The sequence below is a fragment of the Rhinolophus sinicus genome, chromosome 13 (assembly GCF_057876585.1).
Source record: "Rhinolophus sinicus isolate RSI-liver-muscle chromosome 13, RSI-T2T, whole genome shotgun sequence".
NCBI classification, from domain to species: domain Eukaryota; kingdom Metazoa; phylum Chordata; class Mammalia; order Chiroptera; family Rhinolophidae; genus Rhinolophus; species Rhinolophus sinicus.
The window spans coordinates 33,058,180-33,069,610 of NC_142513.1; the positions used below are offsets into that span (position 1 = coordinate 33,058,180).

Sequence of the window (11,431 nt, forward strand, 5' to 3'; positions counted from 1 at the left end):
CACACCTCATCCCCCAGCTGAAAAATTACGCAGACAGCCACTAATGCCTTCTCTTCTTCCAGCCCCATCCTACCAAGAGGCACCTCATAGCCAGTGATGAACTGGTATGAGGGTAGAAAGACCAATTCCCATGCCTCAAAGGGACACAGCTCAATAGTGCTCAGAAGTTCTCATGGATCAGGTCAAGGCTAGACTCCAGTGGAGACCATGTCTTCGCTTAGCTCCTTCTCCTGGCCTCTTCTGTTTCCCTCATTCCTCTTCTTCTGAGAGCCCTTCCTCAATGAATTATATGTGCCCGAATTGCTGGCTCAGGCTCTGCTTCTAGGAAAGCCAGGCCAAGACTGCTGATTGGGATCTGGTAGAGCAGTATTTCAGTTAGAATCTAATTGTCATAGCAATTGACTTCAGATGTCAGTGTCTTAAAACAATAGAAGATTATTTCATGCTCTCACTTCAGTCCAGTGTGGTTTTATAGGCATCACACAGTCATTCAAAAGTCCAGGTTCCTTCTGTCTTGGGGTTCCTCCCTTCTCTAGGTCCTCAGCATCCATTCTGCTCCATGGAAATACAGTGAGTCTTGTATTAAAGCAGGTTTTATGGGCCTGTTCTGGAAGTGGTGACTTCACTTCCATGTGCATTTCACTTAGCTGAACTCTGACACGTATGCAAGGGAGACTGGCAAATGTGGTGTGGCTCTGTGGCCAAGCAAGAGAGGAGAACATGGAGGAAGTCTCCCAGGCCTACCTGTAAGAGATAGTATGGGGAAGCAGAGCTAGGAAGCTGGAATTCTTAAAAACACCACTTAGCTATAAGCTCAGTTAACCACACTGAATAAACAAGGCCTCCTCAGGAAGTGAAAGGACAGGGTTTCAATAATTAAGCCAGGATCTCAGGGTGAAATGGGACTGTTTTCAGGCAAACAGGGATGTAGGGTCATCCTAGCTGTAGCTGATTCACAAGCAATCAAGAAATGGCTGATTCGTACTAAGTGGGCAATAAAAATGTTTAAAAATTCTCCCTACTGGGGCATAAACCACAAAGCTGGGTTAAAGGGAAAGAGAATTAGGAGGCAGAGTGTAATTTTTGTATGTGGTAACTGAGTTGCATCCCTCCCCAGCCCCTCAGAATATTTAGTCTATAAATGGTCCAAGTTCTGGTCCCCATCCTCGTCTCTGTCCTGCTTTCTCTTCTCGTTCATTACCCATGGTAGTTAAGAAGATGACATTAGTACTTGCTGTGTGGCCTTTACTGATTCCCTTTAGCTCTCTTTGCTGAAAAAACTAGAGGTATGTAGCAGATTTCTGAAGTCCTTCTTGTATAAATATTCTATGATTCTAGAAGACTCAGAAGCTCAGTTGGAGTAAGAGAATTTAGCCATGCTCTTAATAGCTGATGTAATGTTCTAATTTATAATAAGAAATATATATTTGTTCTTTGTCATCAGTTTTTGGCACAAAGCTCCTAAAACCCTTGGAATATCTTGTGAGGACAGCGATAAAGGTGTCTATTGTTATGTTAATGAGGTGACATTTTGAGGACAACCTAATGATGGAGGCTGGTTGCCAGGAGAACCAACCATGTGATTAGAGGTTTGGAACTTTCAGTCACTCCCCAACCTCCTGGGAGGGGAGAGGGGCTGCGGGTTAGATCAATAGCCAATGGCCAAGGATTTGATCAATGTGCCTGTGTAATGAAAGCTCCATAAAATGCCCAAAATTCATAGGAGTCAAAGAGCTTCTCCGTTAGTGAACACATGGAGATGCAGGGACAGTGGTGTTCCTGGAGAAGGCATGAAAGCTCTCCACCTTTCCCCTCTACTTTGTCCGATGCATCTCTTCCCTCTGGCTAGTCTTGTTATATCCTCTCATAATAAACTAGTAATCTAGTAGGTATATTCTCTGCGTTCTGTTAGCCACTCTAGCAAGTTACTCAAACCCAAGGTTGTTAGAACCTCCCATCTAATTAAACCTAGACCTAATTAATACCTGATCTAATTGCCATTTCAACTTCTCCCAGAAACATAACCTTAATCAACCAGTATGGTATTTTTCTAGTCAAGCACCAATAAGCGCATTTGTCACATGTGCCCCTATAGAAAAAAAGAAATCTGAATGAAAAAAAAAAAAAAGCAATGTTTGCATTCTCTTCCCCCAAAAAGGAGGTATCCAAGCCCCAAAAGAATTCATTTAATTCTTCCTTTTGTTAATAGCTCCCTTGCCCCTATAAAAAGCTTGCATTTTGTACAAACCCTTGGTGCACTCTTTTAGCTGCTAGATGGGTTGCTGCGCGATTCATGAATTGCTTAATAAAGCCAAGTAGATCTCCAAATTTACGTGGTTGATTTTTTTTTCTTTTTTTAACAAGGGTAAATCAGGAACTGACTACTTCCAGCCTGGCTCACACTGGGACCCTGCCTGAGAATGAGGCTGGTGAGGGCCTTTAGGCCTCCATAATTTCCAGTAGCTCCTCTTTTTATTGATCTGTATGGTAGATATTATAAAGCACCACCCAGATCCTCTTTTCAGGGCAATACTCTCACATTCACTTGTTGGCTGTTCACAATGGGAGCCCTCCCTGGGAATTGCCCTTGGCCTCAGAGGACTGTCTTCCTTAAGACTAGGCAGCAGAGGAAATGGTTGAGTAATGACACAAAGGCCTGGCCCCTTTGCCTCAACTGGGACTACTATAGGGTCATCCCAGCTCCAGAGCTCCCTGGAGAGTGGACAAGGCTGTGTTATAATTGCACTGGGGGGTCAGATTTTCTCTCTGTCCAATCTCAACTTTCCCACTTCCTTATAGGTATTTCCTTCAAGCATGCCCCAGAAAACCCTTTGAGGGCAATTCTCTGACTCAGGCTCTGCTTCTTCCAGAATCTCAGGGGATGTGAATGAAGACAATTTGAAACATAAAATCTAAGTAAAACATTTGTGTTGGGAACATGCAACTTCAAGGCAAATTCTAAAGCCCCCATTTCTAGGCCCAAACCACTGCTCCCTGGACTTCCTATACAGATACCCACACACCCCCGCTACACACACACACACACACACACACACACACACACGCACACACACACACGCACGCACACACACGGATCAGGAAGGATCTGAAGGGAGGAACAGCAGGGGCTGTGAAGCAGCCCCCCATGGCTTTCATATCTGCTGCTGCTGCTCTTATATTTCCTCCCTGGTTTGCCTTCTGTTAATGCAAATTCAAGGTCTTAAAATAGATTTCTTTCTTCTTTGCTAAGGCCTATAACACACTTTATCATTTTCTTCTCTCACAGCTTTTTTATTTTCTCTGCCTAACTCGGGTTTTCTTATGTTTAAAGAAAAAGTAAGAAGTGTGTGTGTGTGCGTGCGTGTGTGTGTGTGTGTGTGTGTGTGTGTGTGTATTATATAGCAGATCTGTCATTTTGGAACTTGGAACTCAGTGCCTTAGGCAGACAAAATCTACGACCTGGTCAGGCTTCCTGTGTCTCTCCACTTTATGAATTATCCAGGTACTTCTATGTCCCCTGGCTATGACCTTGACATTCTGAATCCATGAGCATCTTCTCTCAAACACTGCATTATTCTTTAAGGTTCTAGACACTTGGGACCCTGACCAAAGACTGAATGAGAGCCTGTCTTTTACCACAGATTGCTAGGGGCACAAAATCTACAGGCAAGTGTTTCTTGGGGAGATCCAACCAAGCCATTTCTTTGGAGATAGAGCTTAGTAGGATGATTCATGTTACTGGAAAAGAAAGTTGCTAACTCCCAGCACACGATGAGCCAAATACCCACAATGTGAGGATGTAAGACGCACATTCACACACACTTTCAGTCTTTCACAGTCTGTTGGACAACTGTCAATTCTATGATTTCAATCTTTTTGTTAAGAGTCTATTTCTGGACTCACATACTTAATATCTTCATTCACAGTGCACGTCATGTTATACAAAAGTGGTGTTCCTGAACAAGGGCACGTGTGTTGGTTGACTTCTTATGTGACCCTACTGTTCTCTGCAACTTCTATGCCCTTCAGAGCATTCAGGAAATGAGGCTTTGAATCCCCATGCCCATGGTTTCTGTACATTTCTCACATTGGCATGGCGCCCGGCGTCTCTCACCCTGTGGCTGTTTGAACAGGTCTATTTGGCCCTTCCTTGGCTAGGTGCAATATACCATTCATTCTCCAGCTTCTTGGAGAAACCCAGTAAACACCAAATGCACTGAAGGTAGGCACTCGTTGTCCCATGGGGAGTGAAGGCAGGCCCACTATCTTCCTGGCTTCATTCTTGTTCCACTTTTCCCCTTACAGTTTCTGGTGGCTCTGAGTCCCTAACAAAAAACCCTGTTCCCAAAAAGTGACCCTAGGGGCATGGTCTTAGCTGTCTATTGCCTTGAGAGAAAATAGCCTTGCTTTCTTCCCTTTCCACCTTGGAATTTCTTTATGTCTAGTCACTGTCTTCAATTAACTATGGCTTCTAAAGCTCTGCCTTCAGGTTCCCCTTCCTTAATGAAAACAGTGTCTCAACAAGCGTAACGAATTTTAAAACAATAATGAGCGCAAGTCAACTCTTATTTCAAGGAAATTCCAACAAATAGTGAGCCCTTCTAGGATGAGGTATTTTTCTGCCTCATACTTATACCCTCATCACCTAGCAGAGTTCCTGGTACCAGATGGTCGTTCATTGACTTGATTGAATTAATAACACTACAGGGAATTATTTCATAAAACAAAGTATTTTCTTTAATGGGAATGATAAGCTCTACTTCAATTGTGATTACAAATGTGTGTTTTTGTATTTGGGGTTTTCTTAAGTATGATAAGATGAAATGGACTTAATTACTCAGAGGGAAATATAACCTGGATCTTTTCCATATGGACGTTGCCTGTGAATTTCTCTCCAGAGAAAAGGGACTTTGCTTGGAAAGCAATGGTAGGTCAGGGGCAAAAAAAATCTGCTCTCTTATCATAGTCAAAATTGTAGAAGGTACACTCTGAGTTCTAGGCAGCAAGCCAACATTCTCAGGCCTCCTGATGCTTAAAAACTATACTCTGATTTTTATTTTTATTTTGTTTCCAGTGCCAATGCTCCTGGGTCAACATGCTAATTCAAAAACAAATTGCCTACATTTGCATACTGTGCATATTCTTGACTCCATAGAGGAAGAATTAAAATTAAATAGTGTCTTTTACTCTTTCACTAGTCTGGTATGGTTTTAAAATTCTACAAAAAAATTCAATTTTCTTTCCTTGTTTTCAAACTTTTGAAACTGCAGAAAAGATAGTGAGTGGGTTTTTGCAACTATCAGCTTAATCTAGTCAGCAGAAAAGAAGATTGGGCTTTTTTGACATGAATGGTTTAATCTGCAGTGACCAGGCTACTTTCATTGGTTCTTGACCTGGAGTCTACATACTCAGATTGGGTAGGTGGGAGGAGGGTCCATGAACATCCAAGGAAAAAGCAAAGCACCTTTATTTCACTGAAGCTCAGTATTCTCTTCAATTATTTTTATAGACAACCAGTTGCAGTATTATTAGCAGTATCTGGTTCTTTGGCATCAATACCAATCAATTATTTTAATCTTACAATACAATTGTTCCAGATATCTTAAAATGTAATTTACTTTAATCACGACTTTTCAATAATATTATTAGACTTTCCATTAGTTCTTGTTACTTATCATGCCAATAAAGAAACACAAACATTACTATATCAGAAATTTATGTTTTTTTAATATTCAGGTTACTAAATTTCAGTATAATTCAGTTTTTACTTTGTACTACTGTGCAATTAACTTTATACATTTAAAAATTTTAAGGTTAAAGGGGGTCTTTCAACTCATTAGAGTGCCATTAGGATCTGAGGGACAGAAAAAGCTAAGACTGTGAAATTTACCTACTTATTTGTCAGTACCACCACTTCTTTTTGTGTGTATGTATCTCTTGTTTAACCCCAGTTCAGGGCTCCTTATCTCTCTCTCCTCAACATGACCCTCCTAGGGATGTCAGTTCTTTGCTGAACAGCTAATACGCTTATTTTCCCAATATGCCTGATGATATTTGAAACTCAGCAACTATTTCTGAAGAGGGGAGAGCTCACTCAGGCATGGCCTGATGCTCTGAAAAAGAGTCATTCTATTTTAGAATGAGGGTGATATTTTTCAAATATATATAACTGAAAGTCTGATCACTCTGTAGAATTCTAAAAAAAGCTGCCCTCTAATTGGGCCCCCATCAATCCTAAATCCTTAGGGCAGATTCTAAGTTTAGAATCACCTTTTCACTTCCGTTAGAAAGACAGAAGCCAGTTTAAATGGTATGTCATCTACTGAGGAAACATAAATTAGAAAATCATTATTAACTTCCTGGGTTTACTCCTTGCTGGGACAAAGCTGAGGCTGGACATCCAGCACACTGCAGAGGGGGCCTTGACCTGCTTAGAGTGAGAATCTAATGCCATGTTTCCCCCAAAATAAGATCAACCCGGAAAATAAGCCCTACCATGAGTTTTCAGGATGACATCCCCTGAACATAAGTCCTAATGCATCTTTTGGAGCAAAAATTAATATAAAACCCAGTCTTAAGCATGGTAGGAGGGTTCCATACACTGCCTTGATTCATTAGTAGAGGATAAAGGTGGTTGTACTCTTAATTTTTTCAGTTTGAAGTCAGTTTTATTACTATAGCAAGTCAAATTTTAGTCTAAGATTTGTTAAGTTGAAATTTTGTTAATTTGAAATTCTTCTCTTGGATGCTCAGAGGGTGGAGTGGTGGATGGTTTCCTTTGCTGTGAGAATATGGATGCTGTCACTCAAGCCCACCAGCTGTCAGTAAGTATCCAGATCAACTACAGCTCTGCCTGTGTCCTCTGAAACCAGTTCCCTCAGTGGCTGAATCATCACACTGCAGAGGAGCCACATACAGTGAAAATCAGCCTCTGAGGCCTTCAATATTTACCCCGCACATTTTGGGAGGCAGACCAGAGCAAGGATGGGCCTTAGGAAAAACCATTAAGTAGGTCGACATCTGGGGCTACAAACCACACTTCTGTTTTTCAAGGTTTCCCTAATCCTTTGGCTTCCCTCTTCCTGAAGCATTTTGTGCCTACATGCTGTTGTAGCCCTTTCCAGTGGCTAATATGGGGTCTGACAATTAAGTTTGCAAACTTGTTGCAATGATGTTGCTAACCTTTTCTGATATCAGAGGGATTATTCATTATGAATTTGTACCAACTGGACAAACAGTTAACCAAGTTACTATTTGCAAGATGCTTAAAAAGACTGTGTGAGAAAGTTAGAGGACCTGCATTTTTCACCAACAATTCATGGCTCTTGCATCACGACAATGCACCAGCTCACATGGCACTGTCTGTGAGGGAGTTTTTAGCCAGTAAACAAATAACTGTTTTGGAACACCCTTCCTACTCACCTGATCTGGCCCCCAATGACTTCTTTCTTTACCCAAAGATAAAGGAAATATTGAAAGGAAGACATTTTGATGACATTCAAGACATCAAGGGTAATACAATGACAGCTCTGACGGCCATTCCAGAAAAAGAGTTCCAAAATTGCTTTGAAGGGTGGATTAGGTGCTCGCATCAGTGCATAGCTTCCCAAGGGGAGTACTTTGAAGGTGACCATAATGATATTCTGCAGAGGTAGGTAGCACTTTTTCTAGGATGAGATCGTGAACTTAATTGTCAGACTTCGTACTTATTCACAATATAGCACAGTAAGTCCTCATTGAACATCATTGATAAATTCTGCGATTCTAAGTGAAACAACATATAACAAAACCAAATTTACCACAGGCTAATTGATCTAAAGAAGAGTTAGGTTCCTATGGCATCTCATCAGCGTTATAATGAAACAATGTTGAACGAATGAAAGGACGTTATTTGAGGACTTGCTGTAGTAGCAGGGCAATGTGCCCTTCAGCAAGGGATAGCTGTCAGCTGAGTGAAGTGAGCATTTTAAAGGGATACAGTTCTTAAAGTGAACTGCCAATGGTAGGTGGTGAAACAAAGAAGCCCTCCTTGCCAGGCTCTTTTCCTCAGTTGACTTTGAGTTAATCAGAAGGAAGATTATTTTGGGTGAGCTTGGCATAATCAGCTGAGCTCCTAAAAGATGGTTTACAAGTCTGAAATGGAAGAAGTTAAAGAAAATCAACTCTTTCTAACCTAGAAGGAAACAAACTTCTATGTTGTAGAGAGAACCACATGTGGTGGGGAACAGCATGCAGCCTTGAGGAGCTGAAAGCTTCAGACCTACAACAGTTTCAAGGAACAAAATACTGCCAACAATGTGAAGAAGCTTGGGAGAGAAGCAGAACTCGAGATGAGAAACCCAGATCAACCAACATCTTCATTTCAGTCTTGTGAGACCCTGAGCAGATAATCTATTAGGCTGTGCCTTGACTCCTGACCCATAGAAACTGGGAGATAATAAGTTGTTTTTGAGGATCTAAGTTTGTGGTAATTTTTTGCATAGACATAAAAAACTAATACAGTGGGATTGCGGAGATTCTTACCATTTTTGTGTCATAGACCCTGTGGGATGTCTGGTGAAGTCTGTAGACTTCTGCACAGAATTTATTTTTCATGCTAACAATAACATATAGGGTTACAAAGGAACCGGCTTTTTCTGAAACAGAATAATAAGATACTAAAACATTTGGGTCAGAGTAACATCTGTACTTGTTAACACATTAAATAAGATCTATTGGTGGATCTATGAACTATTGTAATACTGAAGAAATAATGAGTGCAAACCATATTTGGAGATATCTGCAGCAACAGTAATGCAATATAAAATTACCTGCCATTTCTATGGGTGTCAACGTCTCAAGACAGTTAATGCGCTTATGGTTGGTTGCTTTAATGCACAGTTTAAGGAACTAAATTTCAGATAGAGGTTAGTGAACATAAAGATTTTTTTCCCATCACAGCACATGAACCTCTGAATTATATTCAGGTTAAGAACGTTGATTGAGAAAGTTCTTTGGCTTCTTCCAATCTCTGTATTTTCTGAAGTGGCTTCTTCACTTCTTTGAGCAGTCTCCTACAGGTTCCGTCCAGAAGAATCACTGGACCCTTGTTCCCATCCTCAGGAGGATCCCCCTTGCCTTGTTTATCCCTAGATCATTTTTATTTAATTACATGAATGATTCGATTTGCATGTATGATTCATGTCTTTTCAATGATGCAGAATCAACTTCAAAAGCTGCACCAAGATAAACTCTAGTTTTATCTGTCTGGGTTTCTAAATGTCTGTATTGCAAATGCACTCCTGAGGGAGGCCAAAGCTCATAACCTGAATGGCAAAGCCATGGTTCCCGGCTGTGACTGCCCTTTCGTCTACACCTGCCCGTCTCTGCTCCTTTCTCTTTTCTGCAGTCCCAGTAGGGACCAGAAGTGTGTGCTTGTGAAATCTGCTTTCCACCCACTGCTCTCTGCACTGTCAGTTATAAATGGATGTTCTCTGTTCCTGGCTGTGCTATAAATCAATATAATGTGTGTTTTCCAATAATTTCTTTACTCCTTTCTTTATCCTTTCCTTTTCAAAAAATTATAAGCCTGTGGCTTTAAAATCTAAAGAGTACTTAAGAACTTATGATACATTCCTTCCTTCTCTTGTCCTAGCTCCTGTTTCTATTTTCTTTTCCTCTGTTGGTTACCTCCTAACTTTACATAAAATATCTATTATTTCTTGACTTATTAACTTTACATGAAGTCTGTTGACTCACTGTTATAAAAGATGGGGTTTAACTCATTTTACTCCCAATTTCCTATGGATGGTAGTTTTATTGTTTTAGCTCTATGGCCTGCCTCTATCATATCTCTATTTATATCAACTTTAGCACCACATCTGCCTACTCTTCCTTCGTTTCTGTACTTCCTTTTTTTTTTTTTTTTTTTTTGCAGATATATATTTGCTTTCATATTGTCAAGGTTAGCATTATTTACTCTCTCTTAAACCAAAATTATATCTTCTATACTTTCCCTATAGATTAATTTTTAAAATAGGAAGTTGGCAAAGAGGTTTTATCTAACTTTGACATCAAAATATTGTTCTATGCAGGGCCAAGTGGTGGCTAGGACCACAGGTCTAATATGAGGCCCTCCTAGACTGCTTGAAGAAGCAAGTGCTAATCATCAAGGTCAAAGAATTCTCACGTTTATGCCACTGAGTGATTAAAATCATGTCTAATTTGTGTTTAACATTTTGATAAGAATTATAGATAGAGGATTTTTTTTGTTTGTTTTTGTTTTTTTGTCTGTTTGAGTTGTCAGTTACTTCTGCTTTTTGCTGTTGTTCGTCTTGACAAAAGAATAACGTGACTTCAGTTCTCAATTTTACGGACCCTCCCCAGACTAAGTAAATCAGGATTTCTGTGACTAGAACCCTAGCATAAGCTAATTTCAAATCAAAGTATTCCTACATAAAGACAAATTGAACCAGATTGATTTGAGAGAGGAAGGACAAGCATTAGCGATCGAGATCCTACCTAAGATATATTATTTCTCTATGAATACAGAGTCCAATGGACTGGTTCCTTGATGAAGCACATCTAGATATTTTTCATCCAGATATTGTGGGTGGAGTTGTGTTGCTAGTAATAGCAGTAGAGCATGTAACTCATACCTATATTATGATCATAGCTCCATCTTCCTTTAGGAAGCAGGTATAGATGACAATTCTTGGTCCCACTGCAAAGGTTTCATAACATTTAAAAATAAATTTTTTGGTATCCAACTAATAATAGTGTTTAGTCTATAGAATCTAAGAGCTTAGGGTCCTCCAGTTTGACTCAATGCTATACCGATCCATTCTTCAGATAACTCCTGAATTTCTTCTTTTGGTAAGAAAATTTATAGAAATTGAATCCACACCCTCAGTTCATAAGTGAGCTAATGGGTTTATTTCCTAAATCCAATTAATTTTTGTCACTGAGGTAGAGACTCACTGTTTAGATATGAACACGACTGTCTATTTTGTAAATGATCCCCTGGCTGAAGTGAAACAGAACTGTTAATGTATTTTTAATGAATATTAAAAATTCATGAAAAAATAAAAACTATGATAAATATTCAAAAGAGCCTGGTTTCGTTTCCTTGCCTGAAAGTTATCTCTCGCTCTCATCCTCTCTCCCTTACTCTACAAAGAATATCAAAACACTTCCCTGTCTTTCTACATTATAGAAAGTCAATTTGATAAGAACAGTGTTATGTCTGTAACCTGTCAGGGATAAATTGAGTAGAAAATTATGCAGTACGCTGGTAAAACCAAATGTTAATATGGAATTCTCATTGAAAACCCTAAGAAGCTACAGATGTTTGAGTAAATTCTACTGATTGCTTTGACCTGACCTTTTTTACTACCCCCTACACGGTGTACTAAAACCCTTCAACTGATCTCACCCCATGTTACCAGTTTCA

The 11,431-nt window shown here is 39.9% G+C and overlaps 1 long non-coding RNA gene across 1 annotated transcript in view; it reads left to right on the forward strand.

The window, feature by feature from the left end:
• Nucleotides 1-11,016, forward strand: part of LOC141568114 (uncharacterized) — a 35,667-nt gene extending 24,651 nt beyond the window's left edge. Inside the window, exons 2-3 of the long non-coding RNA XR_012491131.2 lie at nt 6,754-6,824; nt 8,203-11,016. This is a non-coding gene — a long non-coding RNA (uncharacterized LOC141568114). The remainder of the gene's footprint in view (nt 1-6,753; nt 6,825-8,202) is intronic.
• Nucleotides 11,017-11,431: the final 415 nt, after the last annotated feature.